Here is a 23,979-nt window from a genome sequence, read left to right as displayed (position 1 = left end):
GTTGCTATTTCTTGGGCCGCTCCCGCGGCATATGGAGGTTCCCAGGCTAGGGGTCGAATCGGAGCTGTAGCCACCGGCCTACGCCAGAGCCACAGCAACGCGGGATCCGAGCCGCGTCTGCAACCTACACCACAGCTCACGGCAACGCCGGATCGTTAACCCACTGAGCAAGGGCAGGGACCGAACCCGCAACCTCATGGTTCCCAGTCAGATTCGTTAACCACTGCGCCACGACGGGAACTCCTTTTTTTTTTTTTTTTTTTAACTTATTGGCCACCTAATGGCACATGGGAATTCCTGGGCCAGGGATCAGATCCAAGTTGCAGTTTCAACCTACACCATAGCTGCAGCAACATCGGATCCTTACCCCGCTGTGCCAGCAGGGATCGAATCTGCATCCCAGCACTGCAAGACACCACTGATCCTGTTGTGCCACCGTGAGAACTCCCAGAGATTGTTGTGATCTTAATATCTGTTCAAAGTATATGTAGAGTTCCCAAGTGGCACATGGGATTAAGGACCTGTGTTGTCACTTCAGTGGCTTGGGTTGCTGCCTTAGTGCAGGTTCGATCCCTGGCCCAGGAACTTGCACATGCCATGGGCATAGCCAAAAAATAAAAATTAAAAAATTTTTAAAACACATGACTTTAGAACTTTCCAAACCTGACATTTCATTCTAAATACCCGGGCTACTCCAATTCCTTTCGTGCATTTATTTATTTTTTGTCGCACAATGATTCACCTCCCATCTTCCAATCATTTTGATTATCCTGAGAACAAAATCCAAACGCCTCAACTTGGCTTCAGGAAGCCCTGCCTTCTGACTCACACTCTCCCTCTCGCTTTCTCCTTCCAAACACACCACCTCCCTTCTGTCCTCAAACACATCAGGCACCTTCTGCCGCAGGATATTCACCCTTAATAAGCCCCACGCTTGCGCTTGCATTCTCTACTCCCTGATCTCTGCAGGTCCGGGCCCTTCCCCACATTCAGTCCTCAGCCTTCACTCAACGTCCTCAGAGGCATCATTCCCAACCCACTCTCCAAAGCGACCATTCAGCCTCTTACCACGTCCCCTAACTTCAGTTTTTTTGTCTAGCTCCATCAAAAGTATCTCAATCATTTCTTGCTTATTTTCTCTCTTTCTCTCTCTCTCTTCTTTTTTTTTTTTTTTTTTCTTTTTAGGGCCGTGCTCATGGCATATGGAAGTTCTCAGGTTAGGGATCGAATGGGAGCTGCCAGCCTACACCACAGCCACAGCAAAGCCAGATACAAGCTGTGTCTGCAATCTACACCACAGCTCATGGCAATGCTGGATCCTTAACCCACTGAAGGCGGCCAGGGATTGAACTCGCATTCTCATGGACACTAACTAGATTCTTAACCCACTGAGTCACAACAGGAATGCCTTATTTTCTCTTTTGCAATTTGTGTCTTTTTCAGCTTTTATATCCCCTTCACCTAGAGCAGTTCCTGGCACAAAGAAAGGGCTTAGTTAAAATTATGAAACAAATTAACCAACAACAGCCCACGTACCTAATGTGAGGCTCAGGCATATCCCCCCAATCCTCTCTGCTATTAATTTTTTCAAGTTTTATTGAAGTATAGTTCATTTACAAGGCTGCGATCATTTCTGCTGTACAACAAAGTGACCCAGTCATACATATACACACACCCATTCTCTCTCAGATTCTTTTCCCCCGTAGATTACCCCACTATGACTTTTTTGGTGAAATTCTTCAATGTCTGGCAGTCAGCAGTTTGGGAAGGATGGAGGGTTTCTGACTGAATGTGGGCCTGGCTGTGGCCTGACGACAATATTGTGCCTCCTTTCCTGGAGGGCCTGGTGACAGGCCTGACACAGGAGCCTGCCATATGGCTCGCTGCTCTGCACCTGCCATGAGAACACGGTTTAGGGCCCTCATTGGAATAAACAGGAAAATTAGGGAAAGTGATCGGTGGCAGAGAACCTGACATTTTGGCTCAAAGCTCTGAGGGGGGGAGAAAAGTCAAAACTGCTGAAAAAGTCTACATATTAACTGGCACATCATACACCTCCCCAGGCAATGCTCATTTGAGAAGAAGGGGAAAAAAAAAAATCTTCCAACAATTTTTAGAGCTGAATTACCAAGGACTTTTGCTTTATTACATAGGGTAGGCCAAATTTTCGCCACACATACACATCCAAATGCATGTGTGTGATGTCTCATACCTGGAGGGGAAGCTAACAACCACGGCTAGAAAGATAAACAAGCGGATCTCTTATTTACAGTGATGTTTACAGTTCTAGCTTCCAGGCAACTTAATTAATGTGATTTTAATGCATATGTTAGGAGCTCTCTATCGGCACCTGGCAATACTAACTCAGCCTAACATCTTGGTTTGAAAGTATAGCATGTCAAGGAAAAGAAACGATGGAAATATTTTTGTCCTCTTTTTTAAAAAAACACATGAGAATAAGATTCCAGAGAGGTTACCTCACTCCTCCCAAGTTCTATAAATCCAGAGCCAAGACAAAGTGGAATACGCATTAAAGAAATGTAGACACACTTTCAATTACTCATCGACATATTAAAAGTGACACCCCAAACTCAAACCAGTAAGTCTGAAACAGAAACGTGCAATTCAATTAACGGAGGGACTTTCACTACTGCAGGTATTAGTTCATTCTGTGACACAGAATTTGGACTTACACTCATACGTATATCACATATATACTGTATACCGCCTTTATTCTCTGTGATTTTAAACTCAGTAGTTACTAAGTTGTGAGGCTAGTGAAGCCATTTTTTTTTTTTTCCTTCTAGGACTTGGTTTTCAGTCTGAGAGTTAATGAGTGACTCGAAAGCATTTCACGGACATAAGAGCCACACATAATATCTTAATGTAAAGCTTTTCCAGGGACTAGTCAACAGTCAGAAATGGAAAAATGCTGAGGCGACCCAGACCTTCCCCCCCCCACCTTTCTTGTAGCTCATCTTCTAAGAAACACTGAGATGAGGGAGTTCCCATTGTGGCTCAGGGGAAACGAATCTGACTGACATTCATAAGGACACAGGTTTGATCCCCGGCCTCACTCAGTGAGTTAAGGATCCTGCATTGCCATGAGCTGTGGTGTAGGTCGCAGACGCAGCTCGGATCTCAGTTGCTGTGGCTGTGGCGTAGGCCAGCGGCTACAGCTCTCATTCAAACGGTAGCCTGGGAACCTCCATATGCCATGGGTACAGCCCTAAAAGGACAAAACAAAAAACACTGAGATGATTTACAAAAAACTATGAACTACCAAGATGATAGATGACATAAGGAAAAAATGCCAAGATGCTTACGTAGAGGCCTTTTTACATTTTACACAAATGTCTAAGAACATCAAAGATCACAAAGTCATTTTCCACTAATACATTAGAGAATAATCACTTAGGCTAATTTTAAAAGTTGTAAATGCTCAGTAATAGCCACTTTGACCGTAAGAAGAGAGAAGGAGGGGAGTGGGAGGAAAAGACAGTGAAAGAAAAGAAAAAAGCTTTTTAAAAAATTAAGTAGCTTTTGTTGCACACCAAGGCAATTAAAGAAACATCTTCTGAGAATGAAAAATAAAGGAAAGAGATCAGCTCTTAAAGCTGCAGTGACTGTGATATCTGGCTTCTGGAAGCTGGGTATTAATCTCATTCACTATTGGTGGCAACATCAGAATTTCTGAATAGAAGTGACTTAGGAGCAACCATCCTGCTGGAAGCAACAGCTAGGAGCTTATCCTAGAGCTGCATTTGCATAGCAATCACATTACTTTTACTGTAAATTATATCTTCATTTGGCCGTAGAGCACTGATTAAAAACTAGGGGATGAAAGGACCCTTCACATACATACAACTTACCCTTTAGATCGGCCACTGCAGTTGGAATATGTATGTACCCCCTTCCATACTTTTTATAGTGGAGAAACAACACTCAGTGCAGGAACAAGTGAGATGAAGAAAAACTCCTACATTATTAAAGCTGGAAGGGAATCTCAGACATCCTCAGCTTTGTGATCTGAAGGTCATACGAAGAGCTGAACGAAATGCTGATAATTACTGAATCTGGGTGATAGGAATATGGAGGTTTTATTAGAGTATTTTCACTAATTTATATATATTTTAAAATGTAACAAAAAGTAAATAAAAGAAAGAAGGATGGGGGAGAGAAAGAGGGAGGGAAAGAAGGAAAGAATGGAAGAAGAGAGAGAGGGATGAAGGAAGGAAGAGAGGAGAAGAGAGAGGGAAAGAAATGAAAAGGAAAGAAAAAAGAAAGAATAAAGAGATAAAAAAAAGAAAGAATGAAAGAAAAAGCTAAAAGAAATAGAGAAGGAAGGGAAGAAGGACTGCCTCAAGTCTTGTTGAAAACACTGTGGTTCCCCACTACACAAAGGACGCAGTGACCACAGCAAAGGACTGCACCCTCGACACTCTGAGCTTACAAGTCTACATATACCAGGACCCACATTCTGACCTTACCTTTAATGTGGGTCTTTCACTTTCGCAGAAGCTGTGCCACCACCCGCCTCAGCTCCTGGGAAAAAGTGACCCCTCTCGAGACGTTGATTTTGAGGGTCTGGATCTATCCAAAGGTAGAAAATGGGACATGGAGTCAAACTGCCCCACACATTCTGCCGTCTGTCCATCCTCTCTGGGCCACGAGAAAGGCCAACCCAGCACATCTGCCTCCCAGCTGCAGAGCTTCATCACGGACAACCAGATGGGGGCTTATTTTCTGGATCCTATTTGCAATCATTGTATAGATGCTTTCCTTTCTTGAAAATCCTTCACTACTCAGCAGTCTCAGAAGTGCACGTCAGCTCGTCACATGCCAAATTAATAACCTGCCGTTTCAGATGCCAAGTTCAGAAAGGGTTTAGAAGGAAAGGTAAGGGAACTTGACTTGATAAAGAAGGAGAGTTAGTTCACTGTGGGAAACTGAAATGAGTAAGAAAGACCAACTCATTCCATTCATTCATTGTTTTGTTTTGTTTTTTCCTCTGCTGCTGGGCACTATCTGGCCATACATAGGCTGAAAAACCACTGGGAATGTTAGAGAGGTCCCTTGGAGGTAATTTTACATAAAGTCCAATCAATTCATTGAGAGGTTACTAAAAGCCTGCTAGGTGCCACGTACTGTGCTATGTGCTAGAAATAAGACACAACGGACTTTAAGAAGGTCAAAGTCAAGGGGTAAGATTGAGAAAGAAGTCAGCAATGCCCAGGCACCGTGACACATGTACTATGAGGTTTTACACAAGAGGAATTGTGTGAAGACAGAAAGCAAAGACTATAAAGAGGACAGGGCATTTGAGTCTTGAGGGATGACTAGGCAGTGCCTCTTAACAGTATGGGAATGGGATGCACAGCAAGAGAAAGGAACAGCAAGAATCCCGTCCCTGGACCACACACAGATGTGAAAAGCACACACCCCATCCACTGAGTGAATCAGTCTTCCCACAAATGCTATGATGGGTCTTTTATGTACCTAACTGGATGGGGGTGATACAAACAGGAACAGAAGCAGTCCCTGCACAGAAAGGCTCACTATAAAATCTCCTAAGAACTTGGGAGTGAGGGTCTCACCTAGACTCGGGCTGGAGGTCAGGAAGCAGAAAAGGCTCTGTTCCTACATGATCACCTCACACAGAGAAAAGGCCCACAGGATTTTGAAACTGCAGGAACAAGGGCAAGGTAAGCCTTGGGGACAGTGTCTGAGGCAGCACAGAACAGCTCTGTTGGCTCTTCCTCACCCCTTCCCATGGGTCCTCCTAGACCCTTTCCCTTCTCAAATCCTCTTCTGACCACGGTGACCCCCCACCCCCTGCAAAACACACAGTCACCATAGACGCCATGACTGGCTTTACCCTGAATGGTCCTTTCCAGAAATGCCTCTTACTCATGTCCCTTCCCTCAAAAGTCTTCCATCCTTTCCATGATGAAGACCTAGCCTGATGTTAAGAGGAAGATGAGCCAAGTGAGTAGTAAGCTGTGACTGATTACAATTCTCTTAACTCTCCCCGGGACTAATTTTTTTTTTTTTTTTTAACAGCACCGTTTAACTCAAATTATAGATGGCATTTTAGGCAGTTTGGAAGGGATGCCTTAGGGCGGGGACTTGTTTTAGCGGCCCTTAGATTCCACAACCAGAACACAGCTCCCCACCTACGGATCAACTTGGCCGTGGGAACAAAAAGAAGGGCTCTCCCATTGGAGAGAGGAGACAGCCTCTGCTGTTCTCTCTCTTGGACCCAACAGTTTTGGTGAGCCTCAGGCTGGCCTGGCCGAATCTGCTTCTCTCTCTGAAGGGCTGGAGAGCCTGCCTGAAGGAGCAGTGGGAGGGAGCTGCCCACAGCCAGGCAAGCCTGGCTCTGGACCTGGGTCCACCCTGACCAGTTCCCCCAACCGCTGGAACCCAGGAGATACAGCCAGGGGCTCAGGCCAGACACCCTCAGGCCTCAGCCACAGCAGCTTCCTCTCCTCCTCCACCCCCTCACCATCAAGGTCGTTCAACCCCCTCATCCCTTCCCCAGGGGACCAGGCACGTGGTAGATGTTCAGGGAACCTGGTCCAGACTTTGGCATCCCCTCAGCTGCCAAGGGGTGCTGCCCCTGCCCTTTCTCAGATGCATAGAGGAATCCCATTGGGACCTCCTAGCAGACCTCCCATCCCCAGGCCCTTATCAGTGGTGAGCCAGATCCTCTTTCTTCTGCTGGGACCCAGCCTCAGCAAAGCCAGCTCTGGATCAAATCCCACCCCAGTTGGGCCTCCCCAGAGTAGAGAATTTATCTTTGAGGAGCTGGCAGGCCAGGCCCTTCTCAAAGCCTTGGGTTAAATATCCACTGATAAGACTGGCCAGCACCCTAGGTGCTGGCTTCTGTGGTGTGTGGGCAAGTGGCCCTGGAGGCCTGTCTTCCAGCAGCTGGCTGTGCTGCCACCTCCCCAGCCAGCAGGAAAGGCAGCTTCAGAGGAGATTCTAAGTAAAATCCTTCCAAACTGGAGGATCGGGAGCCTGGAATATTTTCACCTCTTTGTTTCTCCCTTCTCAGGAAAACAGACCAAAGTAATCTACGGGGTGAAGGGAATCTTATCAGTTGAAGAGAACTCAAGGAAACTTCAGCTGTTCTGCAGGCTCCCTCGTTTCTTTTCTGGGCAGTCACCCTGATAGCCCCCACTAGGCTCGCTTCCCTTCCCTGTAAACAAGCGGCTCTAATTAAACTTGTTCTTTTGGATGAAGGTATATAACCTTGGAAGGCCCATAAAAAATGGCTGCCCTCCGAAGACTTCAAAAAGAGCGTGGTCCCTCTGTCAGGCCCTAGGCAAGGCTAATTTATGTCGACGCTATCTTATTCTGAAGGACTCCAGTTACTTCACATCTGTTCTCTGTCTAATCTTTAGAGGAACATTGCGGTGGTCTTGGCAGCTCAAAGCATCAAGTGGTCTCTTAACTGTTTCCTGCCCAAAATGTCCAGGCTCTCAGATTTGATTTTCTCTCCACCTTTGCCCCCATAAAAGCTTTCCATTTCCTCTCAGACAGTGTCCGGGCTGTTTTGTGTTCCCTGACTCCAGCGTGCAGGAACCGGCCCACTCCCCAGACTGGCTGACTTCAGGCAGAGACTGGGCAGCCCAGCATGAGAAAAAAGCAATTGTTCTTTCATTTTCAAAATGGAAAGAAAGCATGATATGAGAGGGGACAGTATACAGGAACATAGGCTAGACAATGCTGTTTTTTTGGTCTGTGGTTGCAATTAGAATATTTTTTCATTAAATAGAGTAAAAATATCAGCATATATTACATTGGGAAGGGCATTTTTTCACAAAACCTTTGCTTTACTTGTATAACTGTGTGCATGTGAGTGTGTGTGTGTGTGTGTGTGTACGTGTGTGTATTTTCTGCGTCATAATTTGAAATTCCTTCCTATAAGTTTCATGGTAGTTCCAACTCTGGTGTAGCACACTTGGAGCTAACTCAGCTCTACAGCTTCACCACTTTCCATCAGTGTGACTCTCAGTCCGTTAACATCATCTCGGAGTCTGTTTTTCTCACTGCAAATTGGGAGCTGTAATAATATATGCCTTATTAGGGTGGTTGCGAGGCCCCAATAAGATAAAATGTGTGTGAGCTTCATAGCAAGGCTCTATGCCCATCAAAATCCACCTCACATTCCAGGAAGGACTTTACAGAGGAAGCCTAAGTTGGATACCACATGAGAGTAAGGAAATCATAAAGGAAGCCTCAGGCTCAGGTGTGCCTTCAGGACCACATGTTGCTTCATTTATTTAATTTATTTATTGCAGAGTTCCCTTTGTGGCTAAGTATTAATGATCCCGACTAGGATCCATGAGGATGCAGGTTTGATCCCTGGCCTCACTCAGTGGGTTGAAGATCTGGCATTGCCGTGAACTGGGGTGTAGATCACAGACGTGGCTAGAATCCAGCATTGCTGTGGCTGTGGCGTAGGCTACAGGTCTGATTCAACCCCTAGCCTGGGAACTTCCATATGCTGCAGGGGCAGCACAAAAAAAAAAAGCAAAAAAAATTATTTATCGGATGCTGGCTATTCATATGCAACTATTTTAGTGACTGGGATAAAGAGACAAAGGTTTTGCCTTCTCAGAGCTGATGTTCTAGTTGGGAGAACCAAATTAAAAGAAAAAAATGATAGTATGTGATATGAGGGTGAATTCCATAAAGAAAAATTACATGGTCCACAATTAGACCAGTGTGTACATTACCAATTTTATCTGAGATCCCATGCAAATTTTTTAGTAAGTTTTGATGGCTAAAAATGTCGCAAAATCACCATGGAAGTGTATTACTTTGGAGTGATGTGCTCTGTAAGGTACCCAAAGACTATCTGCAAAGGACGCCTCTGGAATGCTCTCCCCCTAAGAGCATTCTGGGTTAATCCACCATAGGCATCCTTCAGTTATTCACCATCAGCTTTAATGAAAATAAGCTCTAAGTCAACAAGAAGGGCTTCTTGTCTAAAAGAGAAGTAAACACATGGAATCTGCTACCTGAACTAGCTGTAAAGTCAAAACACAGACAGGTTCAAGACAGGCATAGACAAATACATGGATAATAAATGTTGAGTGGCATTTAAAATTTATAAAAGACATGACATAAACCATAGGGGATCTTAAGAGCCTGGGAGTGCTCTTGGCCACTGACTTACTCATTATCACCGTCATCTTTATCAACACTATATAATGCTGCCTTATCACTAGAGACCCAGGTCTCCAGCTTTTGTGATAATTTTTAGTAGCCAAGTTCAAGGTTGGGAATAAACCAAACCCAAGGTCAAGAATCCTGGATACTCAACCTTGCTTCCAAGTTTGAATTTCTAAGTCGGTTCACATTTCTTTTTATTTTTTAATTTTTTTTTTCTTTTTGCTATTTCTTGGGCCGCTCCTGCGGCATATGGAGGTTCCCAGGCTAGGGGTCAAATCAGAGCGGTAGCCTCCAGCCTACGTCAGAGCCACAGCAATGCGGGATCCGAGCCGCGTCTGCAACCTACACCACAGCTCACCGCAACGCCGGATCGTTAACCTACTGAGCAAGGGCAGGGACCGAACCTGCAACCTCATGGTTCCTAATCGGATTCGTTAACTACTGCGCCACAAGGGGAACTTCCAGTCAGTTCACATTTCTAAGGCTCACGTGCCCCTTTGCAAAACTAGTTCATCTCGATGAATTTTTGAGGCCCCAGTAAGCATAGGAAAAACGAAAACAGAAAAACCCTGATCTGAAATTGTATCATGAGAGCCTATCCTTGTTTGGGGAGAAACAGCACGCTGTTGCCATGACGCTTTAGGAGGTAACAATGAACATGTGAATTAACTGTGCCCGAAGCTCTGACCCCAGGTCTTACACACTCAGTCTTGAATTTGTCAGCATATTGATGGTGTTTCTCAATGTCAGTGAGCATTAACCAAACTAAGTGAGATTTATATATAAAAAAGAAATGCAAATTTTTACTAAAAATGCAAAAGCCTTTCTTGTTCCATGGTCTAGAACAGGACCAGCAATCTATGATCTGTGGGCCTGCTCAGCCTGATGCCTGTTTGTAAATCAAATTGCACTGGAGCACAACCAGGCACTGGGTTTACATATTGTCTGGGGCTGCTTTCCCCCCAAGTGACACAGCCGTGTCATTGCTACAGGGCTGTTACAGCCTGCAAAGCCTAAAATATTTGCAACCTTGCCCTTTATAAAAAGGTTTGCCAAACTCTGGAAGCGAATATTTTTGTCAATACAACTAATACATTCTCTCCTTGAAGGAGTAAATTAAAGTGGGAAGTTTGCTTAATGAGCATAGGAGCAGAATAGGGGGTCTCCTTGTGTGATATGAAGGACTAGTTCGAGCTAAGAAAGCATAAACATAGTTGTCTATTACAAAGGAGCCATAATAGTAACATTCGCTGGCCAAGCTTTGTCCTTTGGGCTATGCATGAATGAACACTGCCACTATTTCCTTCTCTCTGTCTTTTGTTATTGTACCTCCGTTGCTGAAGAACCTCCATCAGATCAGCACTTTACGTAGCTTGAACAGAGCTGGTCCAATTTTCTCCCTCCCTAGAGCCTCATGGTAACACATCTGCATGGAATACAGACGTTGACTCCATAGCCATGAAGTGTGACAAAGCTACCACCTCAAGATGTTCTCCATGGTGGTAAAGGAGGGCTACTCTTTGGTCACACAGCCAACTCCTGAAAATCATCTTTAGCTGTCACACCCTTATCATACTCCTAAATCTTTCTCCTTCTAAATGCCATTCAGCTAGCTTCCATCCTCAGGGATTTCCTCATCACACAGGCAGACAGCCTTTCTCACTGTGAACCGTATTTCTCTGGGTATCACCATGCCTTTTCTATGTACCTCAGCTTCGTGTCTCCTAGTTTTGTTCTATACTCCTCACCAAGAAGCCGTGGCTAGAGACACAAGGAAAAAAAGAAGGAGAAAAAGAAAGATAGGGAGAGAGGAAAGGAGGGAGGGAGAGGGGGAGGGAAGAAGGGAAAGAGAGAGAGAGGAAGGAAGAAAGGTGAAAGAGAGATAGAGATAGAGGGAGGGAAGGAGGGGAAAATTTAAAAAGAAACAGAGAAGAAAACTCCTAACTTTTAAATCTTATCCCTACCATATTTCAATTTCAAAAAAGATGTTTGTCTCCTAAGAATGTGACCTTAGTTCCAAACAGAGTTGCTACAGATGTAACAGTTAAGATAAGGTCACATTGAAGCAGGGTGACCTACTAATCCAAAAGGACTGACATCCTTATAAGAAGACAGCCCCGTGAAGAGAGGGACACGTGGAGAGCACCATACAACAATGGAGTCAGAGGCAGAGGGATGCGGCTGCAAACCACCCAACACCAGAAGGCAGGAAGAGCCAAGGAAGATGCCCCAACCCTTCAGAGATAGCATGGGCCTGCTGTCGTCTTGATTCCATACCTCTGGCTTCCAAAACTGGGAGACAAGACATGTCCGTTGTTTTGAGCCACCCACTTTGCGGTGTTTTGTCGCAGCAGCCCCTTCAACCTAATATATAAATATATTAAGTCAAGTGTTGTCATTAGGTATAAGACGCTGTGCCCCCTAGTCTATTTCAGGGCACTGGTTTTATAGCTGAACTTATTTCTCTTTTTCCAATTTTTTGGGAGCTCCTCATGTTTGGCCCAACTTACTCTCTGCAGGGAGGAAGGCAGACATTTTGCTACGAGAATTGTTTTCTTGTCTACCTCAATACATGGCTTTCAAAATATTTTGCCCTAAACACTGTCTCGTAAAACAACATCTTGCTTTAAAAAAAAATTCGTACAAGTACCTTTTCTTAGACATTTCTAACACATGCATGGTTCTCGCTTCTGTGGGTGCTCAGCCAGTTAAGAAACTATGACTGTGATTTACCGCATGGTCCATTAACCTCAGCATCGGGAACCAGGCCATGCTCCTCCCCCAAGCCAGACATAACCCACGTAGACCAACATCCTTTAAGAAGCAACACAACTCATGCTGATTCAGGCTCCATCCCTGTAAATAACAGTGATGATGATGACAGGCGTCTTTGGCTTTTTAAGCCACAAACTTAGCTCAAGAGTTTTTGATTCATAGCTGGATACAAAATACTGTGGGAACATTGATTAGCAGGTGGTCCCATCAGGTGGATGAATTGTTTATACTTTCGCCATAGCTATGCACAGTTCATTTTCCCTTCAAAATTTTTTAGGTAAGGGCTTGGAACACTAACATGTTTGGGTTTTCGATTCTGGAAGGAATGCAGTGGAGTTTTCTGGCACTCTCTATGGAGTGATTTATGATTTATGTACTGCTCCCATTGGATAATTTCTTTTACGCATGTGTGACAGGAATGATGCTCTGGAAACTTCTGTTTCAAATTTGCACATGTTTGCCCTTCCGGACCCCAGACTTGACTTCTGAATGAAAAAAATCCTTCTCCAGGAGAGAGTGACACTACCTCCTGCAGGAGAAGATCTTGAGACCCTTTCTTTCCTTGTTTTCCATTGGGAAAAATCACTAAGAAGCCAGGAGAAGGAGTCCCCGTCATGGCTCAGTGGAAACAAATCTGACTAGCATCCATGAGGATGCAGGTTTTGACCCCTGGCCTTGCTCAGTGGGTTAAGGATCCGGCATTGCCCTGAGCTGCGGTGTGGGTCACAGACGTGGCTCTGATCCCACGTTGCCGTGTCTGTTGTAGGACAGCAGCTACAGTTCTAATTCCATCCCTAGCCTAGGAACCTCCATATGCCTTGGGTGTGGCCCTAAAAAGACAAAAGAAAAAAAAAAAGAAGACAAAGCAGAGAGGAGGAGCAGATTGGCAGGGAAAATACCCAGCTAAAATAATTTGGAAATGGGAATTTCAAAAACACGATGTATGGAGAAAAAATAATTCAAACAAGCATGGCTGAGGCCTCCAGGAAGAGCAGAGCAGGAAACTCTGCCACGGCATCTGGTTAGAGACCCTCTCTGATGGTAGCCCATGGCAAGTGGCTCTTCCACTTGTGAGACTGAATGTCACCCTCACTAAACAGAAAGAGAGCTGTGAATACACCATGTCCAAATTACCCTGAAAGTCTGGTGCTGAAGCATCAGCCCTTTTAGATTAGCTCCTGTCAAAGCCACCCTTAAGGACAGTGACAAACTAGCTGGCTTCTTAAAGAAAGTTATTAGTCACAATGTCTTAGAATTTACAGTTGGAAGATGGCAGAGATAGTACACTAGGTATCAGACAGGCCAGGCTGTTAAGTCTGTTCAATGGGCACCCCTGTCAGTAAATAAGTTTATGCAGTCTTGATCTTTCACTATTAGTTGGCAACGCCATGGGGTATAGAGTCCAGCCCACTGGGAGATAATCAGAATAACAGCTAATAGGGGTCACGTCTGGCATTTTGGTCTGTCAACCTGGATTCCCATAAAGAACTGTCTTGCTCATTAATCATCTTTCTTCATCTAGGATAACAAGTGATTTTCTAGTGGTCAGTCACCATGCTTGGTGCCTGGGAGACAGAAACGTACCCAGATGCACCCCTAGGAAGGCAAAGATTACTCTGACGTGCCCTCTGAGAGGGCACTGTATCAATTAGGATCCATGAGGCAGACAGATGGTGCCTTAAAAAGGGTTTAGGCAAAGGGAGTTTAATGAAGAAACAGGGTTAAGGGAACCATCAAGGGATGTGGACGTGCTGTGGGAGGGGCAACAGGAGAGACCTGTCACCACCTTTGAGTCTGAGAGGACACATGGAAGGAGGCGTTATCAGAGCCTGGAGAGTCAGAGTCAGGGAGTCCCTTTGCCAGAGACTATGGAGCTGCTGCTAAGACAGCAATGAAGCGGGAGTTGAAGAGGAAATGAACACGTACTCCCTTCTCTCCCCACCTGCAGTCTTCTACAGGTGCCCTACTCCAGTCCAGACCTGCAGAGTGCACAGGGAAAGGGTGCCATGGTACTGCTATCAGCAGGAGACAGTTTTCTTAGCCACAGAGTAGAAAAGGGGGAGTGAATTTGGGGTGAAGGGGTAACAAAGTAATTTTTGGTACCAAAAAAATGAAATATGGCTCTCCTTGGTGTAAGGTTGTAGCCATAGGTTATCTTGGACTGAATCACTGTTCCTCAGTGTAGGGTCACCTGGGTGATTCATGTTCCCTCCCTGTGTAAATGTAGGGTGAACAGGTATTCTGCTGAGAAGAGGGAAGAACAAAAAGAAAGCTTCTTGTAGCCAGAAATGCACAGGAGTTAATTTTTGTGGTTTCCAGAGAGGAAGCACACTAATTTCCAAGCAGGACTGAATGCCTCAGACTAGAGTGACAGCAGTGGGAATGGAAGGACCGGACAGCCTGAAGGGACACTGCTGAGGATAAGGGCCAGGACTGGGTGACTCACTGAAGGTATACGTAGGAGAGGAGGAACCAAGGGTGACCAAGAGGTTTGCAGCCTTGGTGACTCAGGAAATGGTGCCATTATAAAGAGATGTGGCATAGTCGGGGAGGAGGAGGCAAATGATTTGGTGAAACAATCATGATGAATTTAAGGTCTTAGCACTGTGTGGGATGCTATTTATTGGAGATATTCTTCTCCAGGCAAATACTTCACCCAGGTTCAGGAGCTCAAAAATGGCCCAGCTGTCCACCATCTTCCCAAACCCCAAACCCTCATCAAGCCCTCGTCCATTAGCCCCCAAATTAATCAGTCTGCAAATTCTATTTATCTTGCTTTTATTCTCTCTCAAACCTACTCACTCTCCCCAACCCCATACTCTCTACCTTAATTTCATCTTTCACCTAGAATTCAGTGATTCTTTACCAAACGATGTCTTGCCCCAGCTTCCATCACTTTCCATAAAGCAGCCAGGAGAGAAGCCGTTTCCTGTTCTTTCCAAACAGGAAATTTAATTCTACCATCTGCTGATTATATTCCTTTGGTGGCTGCCTTGGGATAAAGTCTTAACAGAACATAATAAACTTCTCATAGGTGACACCCATTTCATTCTCTCATCTTTCCACGTCTCACATTCTATGTCCCCACCACCACCCTGAGCTATTTCCATTTTCTCGCATTTGTCACGCTCTCCCTCACTTCCATCCTTGCACAGAACTGCCTTCTCTGTCTGGAATATCTTCCTTCTTTCCCACAGCATCATTCCTGACATTAAACATCAAAATATCCCTCCTTCATGGAGCCTCTGCTGACATCCCAAGGCCAGTCGGCATAACTCTTTTTTTGTATTTCCTCAATTATTTTTATTCATCCCTGTGCCACAGCTTGTATTACTGTGTGGAATTAACAGCTTATTTGCTTATGGGATTTCCACTCTAGATCTATGTGCCTAACTACAAAAAAGTATGTGCTTCATAAATGAATAAATAAAGCAAATAGACACATAGTTTTGTTGGTATTTAAATCAATTGAACAAGCTGGCAGTGAGTAACCATTTGTCATGCCCTGTGCTGAAGGTTGGGTATATCACAGTAAATGCACTCCTGCAAATAAGACATGTACGATCTAGTATTACAGAATCAGTGATAAATTAGCAAATATATTACACAACAAAAGTGTTCAAGTAATATCGAAGAGTCAGCAGAGTGCAACAGAAAAGGCCCATACTTAAACTCAGACTGATGCTCAACTTCATTCTCCAATTTTTATATGACCTTGAACAAAAGGCTTAACCTCTTAGATCCCAGTCCTTTAATCTATAATGAAGATATAAATCATATTTTAGATCTTATTATAATTAAATAACCACCCCTGGGCATCATACAGTAAGACATTCAAAAAATACTATATTCTTCCCTTTATGTGTTTTGCTGTTGTATCTGTGTCTTCCTTTGTTTGGGACTTAAAACATCTTCAGATACACCTTGTTAAGACCTAACAATGGGCAAGATGTGAGGACAGAACAACATTTAATCACAGAAGGAGGTTCAGATCTTTCTTGAGAGCTTTTTATAGGGGAGGAAGGAAAGGCCTCTGGAAGGTGAGGCTATACTGTTGCAGAAGAAAGAAGTGTCCAGAAACTGAAACAAGGAGACAGAGACTGCTTTTCCAGCTTGGGAGGACATGCAGAGGAGGGGGAACTGGGAACTGAGAAAGGACGGGTATGTTTGCCTATGGCTGACATTGGCCTCCTCACTTGAAATCCACTCATTGTTCTAAAGCCCACAGAGTTTTCCAGCCATAGCTAATAGAGGTCCACTCACAGCTGTCTTCCCACCAGCTCAAAAGGAGCTCAATGGGACTGACTCTGTCAGCAAGGGCAATGACAGAGCAAGGCTAAAACTGCAGGCCTTAGCTAATAGGCTTCAGCTAAGTATATAGCAAACTCTAGCTAACTATATACTTTCACAGGATCTTTCTTTGTTCTTCCTTACTCCATCCATCATCTATTGCCTTGCCATTAGTCCTGGCCTTAGTTTGAGATTTCTGTTAGATTTCTCCAGGTCAGGGTTTTAACGTGGCACTGGGTTATCACAATGAAGTCAAAGATTGACTACCAAACAAAATGAGAGTAAGGAAAAAAAAAAGGGTGGGGGGAAGAAACCAAGATAAATATTGAAAGCAAATAAAAGCAGAAAGGAAGAAGAAAATTGTACTCTACGGATGGCATGAGTATTGTGTTGAAAAACTCAGGGAATCTACATGACAAGTAGGACTCATAGAACATTGGAATTCATAGTTTCATTGAAAGATTCAATTATTAAGATGTCAATTCTACCCAAAGGGACCAGTGGAATCAAAGGAAGTGCAGTCAAAATCCCAGCCAATATTTTTATGAAACTGACAAGCTGGTTCTAAATTTTATTTGGAAATTTTATGGCTCTAGAATAGCCAAAACAATTTCAAAAAAGAATAATCTGGAACTTGATAGTGTAAGAAGAATTTATACTATCTACAAAAATCAAGACAGTGTAGTATTGACATAAGGATAGACATAAGGAACAATGAAACAGAATAGAGTCTGGAAATAGATCCATATATATATGTCTAATGGTGCTGGAATAACTGCTGTCTACATGCCAAAAAAAAAAGTCAACTGCACAAAAATTGACTCAAAATGATCATGGGTCTAAATGTAAAGTCTAATACTACAAAATTTCTAGAAGAAAACCATGGAGAAATTCTACGGACTTGGAGTTTTGTAAAAATTTCATAAATAGGATACAAAAACCAGGAGATATAAAAGAAAATATCATTAAATTAGACTTCAAAATAAAAATTTGGTCTTCGAAAGACATGGTCAAGAAAATGAAGACAACCAAGAGAATGTAAGAGACGTTTGCAAAGCATATATTCAACAAAGGACTTATATCCAGACTAAAAAACCCTTATAACTCTATAATAAGACTAACAATCCAATTAAAAAATGAGTGAAAGAACTGAATGGACACTTCACTAATGACAGTACACAAATTGCATGAAGAGCTGTAAACCACATTAATCACCAGGGAAATGGAAATTAAAACTACCTTAAGATTCTGCTACGCATCCATCAGAATAGCTATAATTAAAATGATGGGCAATAGCAATATAGGTGAGGATGCCGAGCAATTGGATTTCTCATACATCCCTTATGGGAATGTTATCTGGCTCAATCACTCAGAAAAAACTTTTTGGTAATTTCTTAAAAAATTAAACATGTGACCCAGATGTTCCACTCCCCCAAGTTCATACACAAAAGCAATAAAAACATGTTTCCACACAAAGACTTGTACACGAGTATTTACAGCAGTTTTGCACAGAGTAACCCCAAATCATCCATAGAAGCTTTATGCACAATAGTCAGAAACTGAAACAAATCCAGATGTTCACCAGCAAGTTATGGAGAAACGGAAAGTGCTGCACCCATACAATGGAATATTATTCAACAATAAAAAGAAACTGTTAATATGCACAACAAAATGAACGAATGTCAACATCATGTTGAGGGTAAGACATCAGACATAAGAGTATCATTCCATTTGTATAAAAGTCTAGAAAAAATGCAAAAAAAACAGCTCTGTTTTGACTGGGGCTAAAGGTAGAAGAAGGGATGGACAGAAAAGAAGCAAGAAAAAATTTTGGAAACAATAGAAATATTTTGCTTTGATTGTAGCAGAGGTTTCACAAGTGTATATATATACACACACACACACACACACGCACATTGAGGTTTGAACTTTAAATGGACGCAGTATATTGTACATAAATGATATTGCAATAAAACTGATTTTCAAACAAAAAAAAGGCTAGCCCAATACTGTATCTATACATATCTACATCTCCATCATATAACTACTAATCTCTGGAATTTGCACTCGAACTTTTTTTGGTCTTTTTGCTATTTCTTGGGCCGCTCCCGAGGCATATGGAGGTTCCCAGGCTAGGGGTCGAATTGGAGCTGTAGCCACCGGCCTACGCCAGAGCCACAGCAACGCGAGCTGGGTCTGCAACATACACCACAGCTCACGGCAACGTCAGATTGTTAATCCACTGAGCAAGGGCAGGGACCGAACCCGCAACCTCATCGTTCATAGTCGGATTCATTAACCACTGTGCCACGACAGGAACTCTGCACTCAAACTTTCCAAATAACATCAGTTCCCTTCCCAGTCTCAGGTAACGAGGGACCCATTCGCTGTCAATTTTCCTTGCCTTCCTGTCCTGCACACCCCCACATTTCACTCTATCTACCATCCTACTCACACAATAAAAATGTGAAGTTCCCTGTCAACTAATGCAATAGCTTTAGGCTCTCCCAAAATAACAAAAACAACAGCATGTGTGCACAATGTGCATTCTTTCCCCAAAAACATCTCTTTATGGGGTGGGTGGCTATATAAGGAGGTGAGTGATGTAGTTATACATAACTAAATGCATAGGAGGGTAGGAATAGAGAACTGCAGAAGTTAAAAGTTCATTTGTGATTATATGTAAATCATGCCACTTTGGGGTAGATTATCGAGCAGGAAGGGGACAACCATTTTCACATGAGGTGAACCAATGTTGCTCTAAAAGGCTTCACAGGTGTCTGCACGCCCTCATGTTCAGGTCACCTGCCACTCAGAAGGTCAGCTAAACTAACTTGTTTCCTTCAGTCTAGTAAGTATTTTCTTCTGGTGGGAATTTCAAAACTGCAATTACCTAACCTGATCTTTTAATTTACTATGTTCCCAAAGTCAGTCACAATAATTGGTCCTGATTCCAAGAAGGTTTGCCCAGCATCTAGAAAACCTTCCTGTATTGTTCACATACCCAATTCTATTACTGTAACCAGCCCATGGCTTGTATTTGGGTAGGGTCTGAGTTCCTGTACATTTAAGTGTCAACAGTATTTGCTGACTCAGAGAAGCACCACTGCAGCTTAAGCAGGGGTCTTGCTAACCTCTGTCTCTTTTCTGAAGGCCAGTTGGTATTGCTTCTACATTAGGGTGTTGGAATTAAGAAACTTTGTTGAATACAGTCATAACATATTTCATTCCTGCCAGTTACCCTCTGGTCAGAAGTACAATTAGAGGTCTGCAGATGGTCTGGCAAGGTTTCTAGAAGCAGTAGAAACCAGCAGCTGACTGCACAGCTATATGAAATTAAAAGCTGTTTCAAGATATGTACCATATGTACATGTAGGAATCCATTAGGGAACATGGTTGAGCTCTCTGCATTATATGGGTATTAAACATTCTGGGAAATGAATAAGGGACAATCAGAGAAATACACTGGAAAGGAAAAGAGAGAAACACGAATCTAAAGCTTAACCTGGTTGCTTCCCAGATTTAGTAGGATATACTTTGGTTAAGAAAACATGGAGTAAATTCAATAAGAACAACAAGAAAGAAAAGAAAAAGAAAGAAAGAAAGAAAGAAAGAAAGAAAGAAAGAAAGAAAGAAAGAAAGAAAGAAAGAAAGAAAGAAAGAAAGAAAGAAAGAAAGAAAGAAAGAAAGAAAGAAAGAAAAGAAAAAGAAAGAAAGAAAGAAAGAAAGAAAGAAAGAAAGAAAGAAAGAAAGAAAGAAAAAGAGAGAGAGAAAGAAAGAAAAAGAGAGAGAGAGAGAAAGAAAAAGAGAGAGAGAGAGAAAGAAGGGAGGGAGGGAAGGAAGGAAGGAAGGGAGAGAGAAAGAGAACATGGAGAAAACAGATGCAAGACTTGAAGACTGATTAGGGAAAATGAGTGAAAATGGCAATGCCTCTTTTCTAAATGTATTATTAGTGTCTTGTATTAATTTAGAGAGACTAAATTAGTCTTTTTATGACAACTCGAAAGTCTTTATTATGATAGCAAGCCTAGCACTGTGGTTTTCATTTTAGGGGTGTTATAGGTTTGCATAATAGCGTAGGAGCAAGGAGATTAATCCTTACACTCACTGAAGAAATAAGTGCTAAGAGGTTAGACTAGCAGAGAAATAAACGATCAAAGGGAATATTTGAAAAGACAAGGAAACCTGTTTACCAGCTGTTTGGCTGAAAGTTCATGTAAAAAAAATTCAGGGATGAGACCTGTACGATTTGAGACTCTGTGTCTTCAGGAGAGCAACACTGGGATGAAAACAGAAAATCTTTCACCAGTTTTCTGAATATTGGGATGACAGAGTGTTCAGTTGTAATCCATATGTTTAGGATTGTCAGAGTCAGGCTTCTTCCTGGTTTCAGGAGACATTAGGAAATCTCTCCTTTTAGTTTTGTAAGCCAGTGTGACCTCTTAATGAACCAGGATATAAGCCTAGTTTTAATACACTTTTAATGATTACCTGTCCCTGATCAGAGGATTTCTCTGGTCTGAGTTGGACTGACACCAATAGCAAATAGGGGCAGGTCTGCTGTAGGTCTGCCTGGTCCACAATTCTAGGTGATGCTGGGATTTTAGAGCAAGAATGGATCATACCCTAACCCCCTCTGAGTTCAGAAACAAATTAGTATTAGGCACAAGAAGCATCAAGCCAGGAACAGGGGTGGGGGGGGTGGCAAAGAATGGTCCCTCGGCAAGGGAACCATCATCGGAAGTTTTCCTTTGGCTCAGGCTGGATTTCAAAAGACATTCCTCTAAGCGAAAGTTAATATTAAATTAGAGTTCAGAGAGTAAACTAAAATTTTTAAGTAATGTAATCTGAAGCCATCTCTTTAGGGTAGCAAAACTGAAATCCATATGCTAGCAGATGACTTCGGCTTAAAACCATTTTAAAGGACCAATATCCCACTTTTTAATACTCCCTGTTATTATTAGCTCTATTCAAAAACACATTTCTCACAGGTTCTTTGGACATTGTTAAATGCACAAAAAAATGTAGACACTTTTTTTAAAATGAGGAGACTGTTCAAGGGCCTTGGGCCCAACTGTTCAGTTTATATAATAAGTGCATAGGACAGTATGAGGATGATCTAGCATGCTAAGTAATAAATCCCTTAGAATTTATTCTTTTCTTTTTTCTCAAATTTTGGTACCTGGCTCTTTTCCACAGTAACACCTTCTGTCTTTTATCCCCATTTACAGTTCTATTTCTGCTCTTATAGCCATCTCTGGTTTTAGCTAAAAAGTTGTCGAAATTACTGTGGAGCACATCATTGTTGAATCAATGAATTTTCTACCATAAAGCAGCAAATTAAATACTATGTCTAGGTTACTGGGAAACAGAAAGATGAAGACCCACATGACTTGTAGGAGAATCTTTGGGCAATAAGTTTTTTACTGGATTCTTTTTTTTTTTTTTAACCTTTAAATTCTTTCTTTTGTCCAGAGATAATTGAGTTTGCCGCTTAATTTTCTTTAGCGTTTCTCAAACAGCCTTCCTCCAAAACCCAACACTTGCAGAGCTGCACAGACCAAGGACCAGCAGACCTGCAAGTGAAACAGAATCTTGAGTCATAGCCCAGTTCCTGGTTAACTCATTCTGGAAGGAGGGAGGCAGTGGGAGGAAACCACCCAAACGAGCGCATCCTTGGCGGAGTCCTTAGCGCCTCCAGCTCCACGGCTGCACCAGTACAACACAGAGCCTCGCCCACTCTCACTTATTACTCCAACCAGCCGGCCAAAGAGAGGGAGAAGGTCTGGCAGTTCCGGAGGCTCTTTGCCCAGCTAGCTGCAGACCACAGAACTCCACAAAAAGTCGTGACCCGCCATCCTGATCTGGAGACTGATGGTTTAGGCAATGACACATGTCGCAGCACAATGGCGGTGATGGATAATGACATCCTCAGCTAGCTGGGCTTCCAGGAATTCTAGTACTTGTGGAATAACATCAAAAAATGGCAGGCCATATGCAAACAGTGTGACCTTGACCATTCAGGGACAGTGGGCAGAGGTGAACTCCAGGGGCCTTCAAGATAGCAGGGTTCCACCTAAGTGAGCATCTCCACAGCACGATCTTCTGACCCTGCTCTGATGGAGGGAACATGGATTTTCACAACTTCATCAGCTGCCTGGTCAGACCAGATTCCCTGTTCCATGCCTTCAAATCTCTTGACAAAGATGGCCCTGGACAAATCCAGGGGAACATTCAGGTGTGGCTGCAGCTGACCATGTATTCCTGAATGGGAGTTGGCCACCTGCCCCCTCATCCCCTCATGTAGGAGTTACCTTGGACTCTTCCATCTCTCCCAGGGATGATCCTGTCTGCAGTCACATCTTCATGGGTCCTGCAGACCCACAGGCCCTTCTGTTCTCCCAGTCCTTGGCATCCAGCCTCTCAATCAACACCAGAGCTCAACATGGTTCAGCATGCCCTGCAAGGTTCACGCCACCTCTGCATGCCCATCTCACATCCACTCCATAACCCCTCTCCTGTACCTGTGCCATTCCCAACACTTGTGTTCCTGCCATACCCTCAAGGGCCCTTCTCACTTCTGGGAGGATCGCTTCAGTCCCTATACACCCTGGCATACTCATTCAGTTACCACCTAGGCAGCCCAGCTCTAGGCCATAACAGGCCCATGTGCTCCATCACCTTTGTATTCTACTCCCAGCCTTCCAGGCCCAGGAGGAAATAAATGTACCCCAGCTGTCTCATGTAGTCAGTATAAACTCTTACGCATACCTCAAAGCCTTTTTGAAAAACTAGCATACACCTTGAGATTCTAAGAGTGTGCTATTTTGTGCTGCAATTCAGATTTACTTAGGTCAGGAAAGTTGAATGGTGACTTGTTCTCTCAATACCCAAATCCATAGCCTTCCCCTTCTTTACTCTTGGGAAAGGGTGAAGTAGTGTAGAAATTAAAGGATCTGTAACAAATGGGATGCTGAATCAGATACTAAATGCCCAGGGTTTTCCTTTTGTTTCATTTTTCACTATTCTAACCCATCACCCAAAGAAGGAAGAGAAATTTGAACACTCTTCCTGAGAGTAATTAATGATTGATTTGCTCTGCTTGGAATGCATAATTCAGTAAATTCCAGATATGCCTATCCCTACTGGTGGACAGGAGAAAATGTGCAAATCTTTCTGAAGAAAATATCTCTGATTGGAAATCCTGCTAATGATCATGAGAGTGCTGTTTTGGATTTAAAGCCTGCTCTACAGTTCAACCCTAAACAGAAATTCTATTTTAATAGACAGTCAAAGATAGACTAAGAAAAAAACTACCTTATCAAGTGCATATTTATAAAAAAACTGCACAGCGTTTCCTTTGCAGAAGTGGTCTTTGGCAATAATCCTCAGTCTGTCTCTGATGTTCATTAGATTGTATAACCTTGGATGAATCAATAGCCTGTAAAATAATTCAAAAAGTTGTTTTCAAGATTATATAAATTAAAGATGTCAGACATTTGCCTCATGTCTGGAAGGACAAAACTATTTATTAAATACTAGTTTCCTTTCTTTTTTCCTCCACATGTAGCATTTAAAACTTATTTTGTACACCACTCGGAATTTTATGTAGGCTTTGGGAAAATACACTTTAATATCTGTGCTTTAGGAGAACTGTGAAAGAATTTACCCCAGTTATACACCCCATTTATATGGTGAACAAAAGCATATAACATTGTGTGAAAATCA

General features: G+C 43.0%; 1 pseudogene; it reads left to right on the top strand.

Moving 5' to 3' along the window:
• Positions 1-17,257: 17,257 nt before the first annotated feature.
• LOC125121947 (calpain small subunit 1-like) lies at positions 17,258-22,683 on the top strand (annotated as a pseudogene).
• The last annotated feature ends 1,296 nt before the right edge of the window (positions 22,684-23,979 follow it).

This window comes from Phacochoerus africanus, chromosome 3, assembly GCF_016906955.1.
Source record: "Phacochoerus africanus isolate WHEZ1 chromosome 3, ROS_Pafr_v1, whole genome shotgun sequence".
Lineage (NCBI taxonomy): Eukaryota > Metazoa > Chordata > Mammalia > Artiodactyla > Suidae > Phacochoerus > Phacochoerus africanus.
The sequence above is the reverse complement of the archived record's forward strand: the minus strand, read 5'-3'. Positions and strand labels throughout refer to the sequence as shown.